Source organism: Solanum tuberosum, unplaced genomic scaffold (assembly GCF_000226075.1).
Source record: "Solanum tuberosum cultivar DM 1-3 516 R44 unplaced genomic scaffold, SolTub_3.0 scf00055, whole genome shotgun sequence".
In the NCBI taxonomy this organism is placed as follows: domain Eukaryota; kingdom Viridiplantae; phylum Streptophyta; class Magnoliopsida; order Solanales; family Solanaceae; genus Solanum; species Solanum tuberosum.
The window spans coordinates 1,806,786-1,821,946 of record NW_006238981.1 but is presented as its reverse complement, the minus strand read 5'-3'; positions in this window follow the sequence as shown (position 1 = coordinate 1,821,946).

Sequence of the window (15,161 nt, the reverse complement as noted above, 5' to 3'; positions counted from 1 at the left end):
ATAAATGTGGCGCGTTTCACACTCATGAACAAGACTCAACTTGACGTGGTTTTGAGACATTCTAGAACCTTTCTAAACCTTGTGCTCTAATACCAAGTTTCTCACGACTCAGGGGTACCCCCTAGATGTAACATGGCATACAAGACCCCGAGAGGCCTCATATAAGCCACTTAGCTTTCACAATCAAGATAATAGAAAATCGGTAAAAATTTAAAACATTTACAACACAATCAAAGTCTTTATAAAACGAAGCAAAAGTCTAATACACTTGTCACAAAAACCATCTAATACAATAGATTCTTGGGACACAGGCACACAACCCATACAACAATGTTCAAAACTTAAAATGGAAAAAACAAAAGGAAATGGTGGCCAAATGGGGGAATGATGTGAGGACTCACCAATCTTCAAATTTACCTCTACTATAGATCCTAACCACGGGGATAAGAGTCGGGAACGTCGGACCATATATTTGGATAAGAAATGTAGGCAAGAGTATGCATTAATACAAGAATGTACTAAATATGATAACTTGCATGAACATCAACATAAACATAAGAGTTTGACAACATAAGTCATAAGCATAATCAATGCACATAATAGATCATATCAACATATAAGGAATACTTCTTGAAGTAACCTAAATTCATACTTAGCAAAGATATGGGTAATCCTCCACTAGTCTTACCCATCATGGAAGACAAACTAAAGCAACAATCCAAGCTCATCACCTATCATAACAAAGTCAAGATTATCTTTTCTAGACCTGGGGAGTCGCCTCTTGCCTCACTATAAAGGAACATGGTTAGTCGCCTCTATTCCTTCTATCTTTGGGATCATGGGTACTCGCCTCTAGTCCAACATCATGTGACATGGGTATTCGCCTCTTGTCTTTCTATAAAGGATCATGGAAACTCGCCTCTTATCCAATTCACATTATAGGAATGTGGGTAGTCGCCTCTTGTTCAACTTCAAGGAATAAGGGTAATCGCCTCTTATTCTATTCTAAGGAATATGGGTAATCGCCTCATATTCTTCTCATTTAGAGGTCATGGATAATCGCATCTAGCCTCATCAATTTCCTAGTCTTTAGCTTAGATTCATTTTAGGTGAGCAATCCTTTCAACCTAGAATCATTCAATGTGAGAAAACCTTTCACATTCATACATAAGCAAATCAAGTGGAGAACTATCCCTTCCTCAACAATTATATCAATAATCATAAATTCATAACATATGCTTCCCTCTCAAAGAAATACTTAACATAATTATTATATATGCTTCAATCTCAAAGCAATTCATCATGTATCTTATTTATCCTATAAGAATACATCTAAATCTATAAATTCTCCTTTCGTGGATCAAAATCCATTTACATAAATTTCACCTTAGAAACATGGGCTAAGCATGGGTACATGTAAATTCATCCTAAAAACATGTAGTCCTCTCAATTAATGCATAAACAATCATAATCCACTCATATGGATCAGCATTCATAAAGACCCACAACTTAGAAGAAAACCCTAACTCGAATTGGGGAATATCTTCTTTTCAATTGGGGAATCTTAGGGGCTCCATGGATGCAAGGATTCCATGGATGAATAAAGTTATCATACCTTGATATCAAAGCCCACAAGCGATTGAGAATGGAAATTTGACCTTGAGCCCTAGCTTCACCCTTCTTCTTCTTCAAGTTCTAGAGAGAGAAATATTTTGAGAGGAAGAACTTTGGTTTACTTTTGGGATTTTAGAAAAAATGACTTGAATGGGTGAGTTTTGGGGTTAAAATCACTTATATAGGGGTCCTAGGCTTGGGTAAAACGACATAGTATTAATTTAAAGAAAACTAGAAAAGACTCAAAAGTCCTTAAACTTACAATTGACTGCACCACTTCACGCCAGGCTCCACGAGTCGTGGTCCTTGACCAGTTTCTTGGCAAACCACCCCTTAAACTCTTCTTCCCACACGTCCACCTCCATGATCCATCTAGGCCTTCACGAGCCATTAAATGTCTCGTGGGAGGAGGCTGCCTAAACATGCACACTGCCTAGACCTTCACGAGCACCACAACGAGTCGTGGTTCCGTTCACGGGGGATCATGTTGCTCGTGGGAGGTGCCCTTTCTTGGCTAGTGATTGTGAGCCACCATGGGCAGCACCACACCTCGTGGTGTTCTTCACGGCCCGTATGGGTCCATGTGAAGGTTGCCCACGATAAATTCTTTGGCTCATGAATTGACACTTAGCCCCTATAATAGACTACTAGATTCTCAGTCATTACACTGAGTGACTTTTACCACACTTTGGGCAAGTGGGAATATAAGATCCATTACCACAATTTCATCCTTGAGGCTTAAGGTTAGACACCTTATCTTTGTAGAAAATAGGAGACGGAGCATTAGAGGAACCTTGGCGGTAAGACTTTTTCCAAAATTGAGGACGCCCTTGTCCACCAGACTTAGAATGAGAGTAGCCACCATCATCGACCCTTGCCTTCTTGGACTCTTTTTCCCTTTCTTTGAGTTTTTCCTTCTCAATTTGTTGGGCATGTATCATAAAATGAGAAATATCCATCTCCTAGATCAACATGGTGGTACAACATTCTTTGACAACCAAGTTAGACACACCCGACACGAACTTACTCATCCTTTCCCTAGAGTCGGCAACCATAGTCGGAGCATACTTAGCAAGTTGAGTGAGCTTCAATGCATACTCGTTCACACTCATATTGCCTTGTCGCAGTTCAATGAACTCAAGCACTTTCACTTATCTCATATCAAAAGAAAAGAAACAATCAAGAAAAATTCCCTTGAATTTCTCTCAATCAAGAGGACCCGTATCAACTGCCCTCTAAATCTTCTATTGTTCAAACCACACTTGAGAAACACCCTTGAGTTGGAAAGAGGCCAATTCCACCTTCTCAACCGTAGACAATCCCATAATCCCTATTGTCTTGTAAACCTCATTAATGAACTCTTAAGCATCCTCATCAACCTTACAACCATGGAATTCTGGAGGATTCATCCTAGTGAAGCCCATTATCCTTACCGTTGTCATACCCACATTTAGGTTTAGAGGAGCATTAGCTTCTTTGTTGGCTTGGCTCATCATAGCTTGAGCCAACACTTGAAAACAGCACAAAATTCAGCATGAATCACTTTCTCAGCCAAAGGATCGACCGGAACTTGAGGAACCTCGAGCTCCACATTGTCATTGCCCGCATTCCTTCTCACATAAGCTCTTTGAGGGGCCATATCCTAAAAAGGATCAAACACAATTAAGGATAAAAATGTTTATAGAGATAGACTCTATGGAACGAATTTAGAGTAATGAAAAAAGTGAAGTTTCCTAAACGCTTTGTAACCTCCTATTCATAAATATGGAATGCTTCACACTTATAAATAAGACTCTACTCAGCACGGCTTGTCTGACATCCTAGGACATTTTTCTAAAACCTTATGCTCTGAATACCAAGTTTGTCACGACCCAAAGTACACCCTAGATGTGACATGGTGTATAAGGCCCCGAAAGTCCCTATACAAGCCACTTGACATATATATACACATAGAAAGAGACAAAGTAAAGCATTCCATTTCAAGAAAAGAGTTTGACATTACAAAGAGGAAGCCTAACATAGTCTTGACAAGCCTTCTATTACATCAAAAGGAGTGGTTAGGATGTAACTCGTACACCACATAAAACATACAAAAGATAAAAAGACATATGAAAGCAATAAAGTGACATCATCCTCAAAACATAAGGACTCACCAAGTCTTCGAATCTATATGTTCTCACTATCCACAAACAGAGGGACAGGAGTCGCCAAGCCCTACAGTAGTGAAACAATGTAGGCACAAATATACATTAGTAAATGGAACGTACTAAGTATGAGGTACATGCATGAAAACGTAAAATATGATCATAAAGGGACAAAATCTAAAACTTGAAATGTGTGACCAAACTAAGCATAGTAAACACCTTTAAAGAGCCTCATAATCATGAACATGGTCAATGCACCTTGAAATCATAGAGAAAGCTTTATAAAACGTTTGAGAATAACTTAGTTCATTTTGTGGGGTATTAACTTTAATCGACAATAGAACATGCAAGTTATACATGGAATTTGATGTACCTCCCACATCGAGAAGGGAGAGCCTACTTGCCAAGGTAGAATTTCATATCATGTCATATGCTATATGTGAATCCACTAGCTGGGTAGTTTAATTCTACTGGGGCACATAATTTAGAACTAAATGTTGCTACTATAGACTATCCTATTTGAGCCTCCACCTCAAAGTTCTTTCGGTGCTAAGTTAAATCCCAACAGAATAGTCATAGACATAACTTTATCATCATCCATGAAAAAGTAAAATTAAGTTACTAATCTAAGCTAAAACATCACAGAGTAGCTCATTAAATCTTGAATCAAGTATAAGTGAGAAAAACTTTCACCAAATCATGATTCCTTAATGTGAGTAAACCTTTCACAATTTCATTGATGTTATCTAAATCAACCTAGATCATAAGATAATCCTTTTTCATAAATCATGCATAAGTTCATGAAAACATCATTCATAACTTCATAGCTTCAAATTAGGGTTCAAAGTCAAAATATGATCAATGCATGGGTTATCATGGAATTAGTTGGAAAACATGTAATTGAATCTAAATCATCAAAATAAAATCATAACTAATCAATTGAATCCATGTGAATAGAACCCATCAGGTTTTGAATGAAAACCTAATCAATTGAATTGAAATTGACTTGGATAGATTGAGAAAACCTTTGTGGTTAATGGGTGAATGAATCTCATTGATAAAGCCCTACATACTTGAAGATCAATGCCTAGAATAAATAGTGAAAAGGGAGACTTGACTTGAAATTGTAGCTTATTTTTCCTTGCTCCTTGAGAGAGAAAGTTGAGAGCAATTTGGGGATTTTTGGGAGAATGATTTGAGAATTTATAGATTTAGGGGTAAAATCAGTTATAGGTTCCCTTTAAATAGGCAAAACGGTGTAGTATATGAATAGAGAGGCATAGCCCGTGCTGAGCAAGGGCCCAACATTTTACATTTTTAAAGTAGTAAATGCTTGATGATACACAACAGTAAGCGTCATTGGCTTTATTGATACAAAAGTATGTCGCTTAGTTTACACAAAAGAACACCTTCATAGATAATATAGACATCCTTAAATTAATTAAAACAAAAAAACACCATGAATGCCTAAAAATGGCTCATCTAATCCACAGATATTAAACTCAACTCAGGTAAGAGAGTTGAACTACTTCTAAAAAAATGCATAAAACAACTATTCAACATATGCGCCAGGGTGGGGCTGATGATACAAACACAGCTGAAATATGTTGTTCAAAACGTTGGACAAGTCCATTTGCTCCGAGTCCATTGTGGTAAGGAATAACATCAACAAAGGTTGTTCATAAGGTTGTGCATCAGACTCTAGTTCAGCTTTTGATGACCTCTTCTATGAATATATTCCAAGATTTGAATTCACAGTGTAGTACTACAATGTTAATCAGAGTCATTAGCTGAGATAAGACCATCATTAAGCCAGTCATATTGGCCACAATTAAGGCAATATATAGAAAAACTACTATGAAGTTATCAATTGATTCATTAAGCTTGGTGCAGTACTACTATGAAGCTCCTTTGCTTTTCTTCTTCTATAGAGAAGCTATATATAAACCTAAACGTTGATGCTTAAAGGGTTCCCTTTTTTGAGTAAAATGGTGCTCTCCCATCTTTAAGTAGAGCAGACATCTCACTACACAGCTCATGATAATCTTGTGAATGAATAAGGATTCATTTAGTGAGAACTTGAATCCCTCACTATTTTTTATTTTTTTTTACTCAGAAGCATCATGATACAGAATTCTAAGATCAAGTTCAACCAAATAGTTAAACTCCCTCTCAAATTTTCTGACTAAACTACTTGAAATATAGTCTCACTCTTGCCATGCACAATTCCTTTCTCTAGTCAGTTTGACATATCATAAAGCTCTAGGACGATATCAAACCATTACATATCATATCTATGATTAAAAAATATAGGAAAATAAATAAATTTAAAAAAATCAAAATAGATACAATAGAAATCACACCTGAAGTTCAAGCTTAAAAAAATTAAGTTTTATCACTTTATATTGAGGAAAATGTCTAATGTTGTAAGGTACAAAATGGAATTAAAAAAAGTACCTGATTGCGAAGAAAACATTTGCAGCTCACGCTAAAGTGATTCACTTTCTCTATTTAAGAGTCGATACAGTAATATAAAATTAAGTTCAACTTCTTATCCTAATTTTTTTAGTAAAGAAAAAGAGCACTCACAATTATAAGCATTTTTCTAATTCTCTGCATGTTAGTCCAACTGCTACTGTTAGTACTTTTTTCACTTTTATTTTTTGTTGCACCTACAATTATTTTACGCACATTTGGTAACTTACCTGCAGACTGTATCATGTCATCATGTGAGAGGCTCCTGCTTTAATTGGCTCCTTGTGGACTGTTCGTGTAGTGCAAATCGCACTCGCCGACAGAGAAGTGCTTCAGTCCCCTCAAACAACTCTATAGCCAGCAACCGAGTTGTCTTTGCCTGTTGCTAAATCAAACTAGCCACATCTCTCTTTCTATTAACACCACATTAGCTCTTTAGTTGTCACTTCTTTGCAGAAATGCACCTTGACAACAAAAGAGGAGCTTATGTCATCTCTGGAAAGTGGGGCAAACATCAACCAACTATTTTATAAAGAGGCGCTTTAAATTCAATTGACAAACGAAATCACCACACAATGGTAAAAACTATCCCTACGACAGGTAAAATCCAAAAAAAAACATAGGAGAAAGCTCAATGAGCTAACGACTCACCAGAAGTTCCCTCAAGTTCTTTTCATCATTTCTTTCCTTCAAATGCCTTCGCTTCACTTCAAGACGCTATTTACCAAGGAAAGACACCTTTTTTTTTTAATGGAAGAAGCAGAAGGGGTGGTTTTCCTCTAAATTTCATTCGTTGTTCTCTCCTATGTATTTGTTTTGGGAAAAAAGAGCTAAGGGTAACACGCCAAGTAGGGGTCGAACCCATGACTTTCTGCTTAGGAAAGACACTCTATCCGCTGAGCTACAGGCGCTTATTGTGCTCTCTCCTACGTTAAGACTTACAGGAAAGCATTTCCTATTCTTTGAACTAATTTTTAATATATTTGTTTTATTCTCCACTTTGTGCCAGAAAACATGTTTTTCTAGTAAAATAATTTGCAGAGAATTTAGATAACACAATACTCTAAAGGAACATATCATCATAAGTTAGAATTGCAAGGAAAGACGAAAGTCTAAGTTACATTATATTTCAAGCTTATCAATTCAAAAGTCAGGAAAAGAATCAAATCTTGATAGAATGTTTTACTTAAGAAAGTATTTCATTGTGCAAGAAGATACCACTCAGTACATTGTTCCCTAACCCGGAATAGTGTGAATCTAGTTAACTTTGTATTTCAGGTCTCCGGATAATTTTAAAAAAATGTGTCCAAAAGATAAATAGATGTTTATCCACAAACACATGCAAAGATAATTATTAAATTATAAAAATTAAAAAATTAAGGCACTATATGTTTTTATTGAGAAGTCATGGCCCTCTCTACTCAAATTCTCAGCATTCTCTATAGGGTCCAAGAATAACTTATTTAACAAATAAAGATTATACCAGTATGTTTTTAAAATTATATTCATACAATCTATATTAGCTTTACAACAACATATTCCTCAATATGTACTCATACAATGATCTATCAGCTACAAATCAGTTAACTTCATTAAACATAATTAATAGGCTCATGAACCTACCATTGTAAATATATAGTATGTTAGCAGCTACTACCTTTGTCAACCTTAGTTTAAGCTTTGAATCAACTCTATAAGCAAACCCTCATACTTGACTTGAGAAGGCTATGGATTGCACTTACATGTCATAAATTCCTCGGAGAGATCCATTAACGGCAATGACATTTTATACATATGTCACCCGTGAAAATCAATAGCCCCATAAAATTTGCAGAACTAGCATAGATACGAAAGTGCATTTTTGTTTAAATATTGAATTTATCCCTTCTACCCCCTACTGTTAACTACATAATCTAATTCCAAACAAAAAATATATGCTAGAAATAGAGAAAGTAAATCTCTTTTGAATTATAGATTCTAGTCACCGGCTATTTTTGTTCCAACTGATAAACTGGGCATAGAACCCTCCAAGCTAGCTATTATAAGAACTTAAATTTTCATCCGAGTTCTGAGTTCAGAGCTTAGAATACATGTTATCTCTTGGACATCTAGACATCTCAAGAGAAACTTTAGTTGGTAAATGGTTTCAATAATACATTTGGCATCTCAAAAGAGCACCTCATTATTTGTTATATGATTGCTTGAATTTCCAAAGCTTCTTTGTTCTTTCTTTAATACATTGTCAAGCACAGTTTTTTGAAGATTTCATGTATGGCATTTTATAACGAATTTGTCAAATACTAAATAAAATAAAAAAATTGTAGTTGACTCGTTACATTCATTGCTTGATAAAGTAGGTATAGAAGTGTAGAACTATGAGAACTTAAAAGAAAAGGCACCAAAGAAATTGTTTTGAAGCCTTTCTCTAGTCCCAAATTGACAGAATCCCTACTGTTTAATTTAGATTATAATTTTTTGTTGATATAGCTAATTCAGACTTATCATGGATATGGTTACTGCAATACAGTGACATATTCAAAACAGATTGCTTGTTGTCTCTTTAAGCCCATATTTGTTCATGGCTAACATGCTTTTCTGTGATTCACAATTTCGTTAAACATGTTTAGAAGGAAACTAAAGCACACAAAAAAAAAAGGTGATCCAATCATAGGAAAACGCCGACCCACAAAATTTTGAATTCACTTTACCTCAGTAACTTCAAAATGCAAGCAAAGCAGCAACATTAGAATATTCATGTCCCAAATTGTGTAACCAAATGGGAAAAATATATATCCTAATGAAAAAAGAGACCCAAAACAGGAGGAAACATAAACAATATTTATCCAGATTTCAGGTAAAAGAAAAACAGAGGAGTACATATTAACAACATTTATCCAGCTTCCACGTCAAAGAAATAACATACTTACTACAATGAACCTGGAAAAAAGAGACACGTATGTCCATCACTCGTCTTGAAACTTACATACATGCATATTGAAAGAGGAAGAACAATATGTTTTAAAATGGTCAATAGGAATAAAAGGAAGAATTCAAACTCAATATAGAACGCCAATGATATTAGCCAACTATAGTTTCCAATTAATTTTGATAACCAGGCTAAGGGTTCAGAGCATAAATGTAGGATTTAGAAGCAAAATTAAGAGAATTTTTATAAGCCTAGAATGATTCTGTTAACTCTTATCATCTGCAGATTTACACTACAAAGAGAATATTATAAGTAATTATACATCATAAATAAGCATACAAATGAATTATCTCAATTTATTGACACCTAGGGCAAGTCTACTTCAACTCACTAAGAAAACATGGTTTTTCTTTCTTATTTATACGACAATAGAATAAGGACAATCCACCTGACTTGTTGACTACGTTGGTTGGAAGTAGTTGTATGTGAAGAACATGTTATGTATATAGTTCGAATCAATTGACTTTTATATTCCTTCAAAGTTTAAAGGAAATTTCATCAAATAAGTGACATGCAGAGGAAACTCGACCTCTAAACTTAAAGCCCAATAACATGCTAGTACAAACAGAAAACACAAAGCATCCGTCTATCATTCAATTTTTTGAGAAGTAAAAATAATAATTGCAAATTTGCAAAAGTCAAATCCTTAATAGTTTGGTGAAAAGACAAAAGTACGGCCTGATTTGTTCGGATGTTTTTTTCTCTTGATTAAGTATCCTAATTCAATCAATTTCATTAAGCTGTATCACATGAATTGTGCTCTTGACAATTTTTTGCATATTTTCTATAGTGGTCATTTATTAGCCGCAGTAAAAATCAAAATCAAATAAGCAATATAAAACTAATTCATGATTTTACATCTAGAAAGCCTCAAATAAGATAAGGTTAAGCTATTTTTCTATGGAAAACTAAAAATGGAGTCTTATAAAACTACAGTCTATAGCAGCATTTACTTTAATCCAACAATATGGCATCAAAATTAGAACATACATGATTTGGTGGGGAAAATTTTAAGCGCCAAAGGGGAAAAAAGACGAAGAAAAGACCATACCTGTGACAACCAAGAAAAGATGAATTTACTGGTGTCCTAAATGATCGATTTAATCTTGAACACCAGCCTTCTTCTTCATAATTACCAGAGTCGTGGAAGTCGAAACATTAGTGTCTCTTCCATTGTTTAGCATTGGAAGAAAGAAGAAATGGAAGCTAGTGGAAATCAATGGAGTAAAGAAGGTGGAATCCATGTGTCACTAAAGGAGGAAAGGGCTTGGTAAAGAGCAGTGTTGCACTACACGTGTAACAATAGATCAACTAAAAGTACCAGCAACGTTACCTTTTGTACAATTTAACAATGCAGTGTTCGTCCCTAGCCTTGTTTGCTTATAAATAAGAGTAAATTAGGTGAATAGGAAAAGACCAAAACATCCTTTAAAATAATTGTCGGATAGTCCCTACGATTATGACCTACCCGTACTGGTTAACCATAGACCAAGTACTAGAACCTAACATTTCATCTAAATTTGACGAGACCTTTCTATGGCATGTAGGACCTCCTACGCTCCATTGACCCAAACCGTTGAACTCAATTTAAACTCCAAAATTTAACTAAGTTTGGAACTGTTCTACGAAACCCATTCTACTACCCTTAGAACAAATGACGGTTTGTCAAATCCTTTCGTAGGACTGAAGTCCCAAATAGAATCTCTGAACTCTTTCTACGGAAGCCATTAATGGCTCATCGACCTTCCCATGATTTGTCATGTTCATCCGTAGGTCAAGATCTTGAAATTTAAAATTTCAAAATTCGACATTGGGTTCTACAATTCACTTCATACGACCCTAGGACTTCCTACGGTCCGTAGGTGGGACTCGTAGGCCACTACTTTAGCTAATTTCTGCATTTTTCTTTTCTTTTGGACTTTCTAACTTTCGAGGTGTTACAATAACCCTCACATCAAGAAGGGGATTCTACTTGCCAAGGTAGTATATGTAACTTTCATTCATATGTTATTTGTGGATCCACTAGCTAGGTCATTTAAGACAATCCTATGGGAGCACGTAGTTTGGGACAAAGAGATTGCTTCTAGAGACCTGGCCTCCACTAACGGGAGAGCCCCATCTCAAGGTCCTCTCGGAGCTAAGTAAAATCTCAACGAATTTAGTCATAATCATATTCATATTACATACTTGGAAGGACACAAATAAACGATCAATCCAATCATGAGTCATCATGGAGTAGTTCCTAAAATCATGATTTATACATATGTGAGAAAAAATTTCAAAACCATGATTTCATAATGTGGGAGAAAACCTTTCAAAAATTATTTGATACCTATATCATAAGCATCCTTAGTTCATACGCATTATTTTCATAAGCATGCATAACTTTCCTAAATCATACTTCAAAATTTTGTAGGCTTTCTTCATAAATTTATCATCATAAAAGCATAGGTCTATGTAAATCAATTGGAGATCATGTGGTTCAATCAATTCATGCATAAGAAGATTGAAATTGACAAATTAATATCAAAAACAAGTAAGACTCATGAGGATTGCATGAAACCCTAACAATTTAGAAGAAATTGAATTGGAAACTTGGAAATCTTTTGGGAATCAATTTATGAATGAAATTCATTGGTGAATTCCCACATACCTTGATTATCAAGGCCTATTAAGCAAGATAAAAAGGATACTTTAATCTTGGAACCCTGGCCTTCTTCCTTGAGTCTTGAGAGAATTTGGAGGGGATCAACTTGGATGGAAATTGGAGATTTCAGATAGTGGGAACGTTTTGGTAGTTTTAGGAGTTCAAAGGTATAGGTCTTACAATTAGGGTCAAAATGACATAGTATAAGTATTAAATGCATAGGAAAAGACTCAAATACCCTTAAGAGTTAACTGTCGGAAGTGACCTACGGTCTGTACTAGTCAATCATTGATCAAACTTGAGAAACCCAAACTTCATCCAATTTTCACGAGACCTTCCTACGATCCATCATCCAATCTACGATCCGTATACAACTTTCCTTGGATCCCAAGTTTAAGCCCAAATTTTACCAAATATAAAACCCTTCTACGAAATTCATCTACGGCTCGTCCAAATTCCTAAGGTTCGTCCTGTTCACTCGTAGGTCAAACATCAAAAATTTAAATTTTTCAAAAATCTTTCCCAATGTCTACAGAACCTTTCATACGACTCGTAGGGATTTATACGACCCGTAGGTCAATCCGTAGCACCAAATACCTGCAACATTTTCTGAACTTTTTCTACTCGACTCAACTTCTGATTTTCGAGGTGTGACAATTGTATTTATTTGAATAAAATTATAGGCGAATAAAATGATATGTGTTCTTGCTTAAATTGTATTCATATTGATATGCATGTTATATTTTTCATATTTCAATTGTATTTTTCAGCAACATTGTGTTATTCAAGCATATTGTAACCATTTGCATTTAAATCATTCAGTGTGTATTCTATGTTCAAATTCAGCTACTAACTATATTTCTATTCAAATAAATGTGTTTTGTATGTTGTATATTAATTATCTGTACTCATGTGTATTCAAAGTCAAGCACCAATTGAATATTTTACTATTCAATTTTATTTTTAACTTTTGATTAAGCAAATATAAATGTTACATTCCAAACAGATTTCGTATTTCAAAAGTTGTATTCTAAAAGTTGTTTCCTAGTTGTTGATCGAATTCATTATTCAATGTTATTTTAACTTTTGATTTTTAAAAACTGTATTCTATATTGATTTTTATTCCAAATTCTTTTGTATTCCAAAATTGTATTCTAAATGTTGATTTCTAGTTGTTAAATAAATTTGTATTCCAATCAGTCCACATACAAAATCACAATCATTCAATATACAATAGGGATCATATCATCAAAATTGTATTTCAAATAAATTTGTATTCTAATCATTCAATGCCCAACATCATCAAATTTGTATTTCAAACTAATTTGTATTTTGATTATTCAATATACAACATTAAATCATAAAATTTGTATTTAAATTCAATTTCAAAAATCTACAAATACTAATTTCGATGAATACTTTGAGATGATACCGAATCCATTATGGCTTGAAGAACAAATGTGATTTTTCGATTGTGTATTTCAATTAGCTTCTTTGATCGATCCTCGAGTGTGTGTTTTGTAGGAAGAATGATGATGAACTGCTTTAAATTTGTATTTCAAAATTGCTTCTCGGATTTATCAACAACATTGAATTTTCCAGAAAAAAAACGACGATGAACAGATGTGATTTTGAATTTCAATGATGATTAACGATGAACATAATTTTGATTGGCAGGTGATTCTGTATTTTTTTAGGAAGAATTATTATGAACTAACTATTTTAGACTCTTATATATAATGAAAAGATTCAGGGAGTAATTTTTGCTCTTTTACTAAAGTTAGAAAGATTTCTTCCGCGATTTACTCCAATTAGTTAGTTTGTATTTGTAGTTTTAATCTGAAACATGCAAAAAAAATACATATTTAATGCATAGGAAATCAAAGTATAGTTGTTTTTTTGTATATAGTGAAAGTAGAGCTAAGGGGTTCTATTTAAGGCTTAATGTTTGTTGTTTATAAAGTTTTTTCTATTAATATCTCCAATTTTAACGCTACTCGCCCATTTGACATCCCTATTTATAACCATGTTAGATAATCATGCGCCCAGCTGGACCCAATGATATATATATATTTACCCTTGAATTAGTCTCAAAAACTCAATTACACGCTTAAACTATCATGACAACCTATTACACACATTTACTTTTTTTAAAAGAATTTTTTTACCCCCTATAACTGACGTGGCAAAAAAAAATAAAAAAATAAAAGTGTGTTTAACAGTAAATAAAGTAAAAAAAATAAATTAAAATCTTCTTTTTACTATCACCCTACCCCCACCCTCCACCCCCACCCAACGCCTCTTCTTCTTCTTCTTCTTCTTCTTCACAGGCAACCATCATCTTCTTCTTTTTTATTTTTTTTCATACCCAATTTCCATCCACCCCACTATACCTCCACCAAAATCCTCTCCCCCACCCCACCCCAATTATATCCTATTTTAATGCTTATTCGATTTCACCATTTTCATTATATTTTGATTTTTTCTCTTCGGCATTGTTGGTGGTTGATAAAATTGATGATTAAGTTTAAAAAATAAAATATGATGATTGATTTGTTGGCGTGGGGTGACAAAGAAGCGGGAATTGAAGGTGGTGGAGAAGAAATATCGATATTGACAATGGTGGTAGTGATATTTGGTGGTGGGTTTGTACCTTTTGATGGTGATGATGTAATTTTGGTGATGAGTTTGTTTATGGGTATCAAATTTTGTTGTGGATCTTTCTAATTTTTGTGGGGATAATTGTGATAGTATGATTTCGATGTTGGATTTGACCATAGGCGGTGAAATTTATGGTGACTATTTTGATTTTCATGGTGAAATATATAGATTTGGTAGTAATATGGTGGCAATGGTAGTGGTTTCATGGTGGTGTTCATTGAAAAAGAAAGGCCTAACCCATCGGTGGCCCCTTAAATTTGGCACGAAGTTTCACTTAGGCACCTTAAGTGGGCGATGTTCATTTTAGACACCTCATGTAGGGTCTCGCTGTGTCATTTTGACACTTTTTGCTTACATGGCTTAGTGAGTGTAATACACTTGTTGAGCGCGCATGAAAAACCTATTTAGTCGATTTTTAAATTATTTTTATCTTTTTCTTTCCCATTTTCAGCCACCATTTTTGCAAACTTAAATATCCAACATGGTGAATAAAAATAGTTACAGTAAAATGATGAAAAATGATGGAAACTATTTTAGAAATTTAGGAATAGACCCATTTCAAGATTAAATATTGAATTATTCATGAGAAAGAATTTAATATTTAAAGAGGAGTAAGTTTAATTTTTGGTGAATT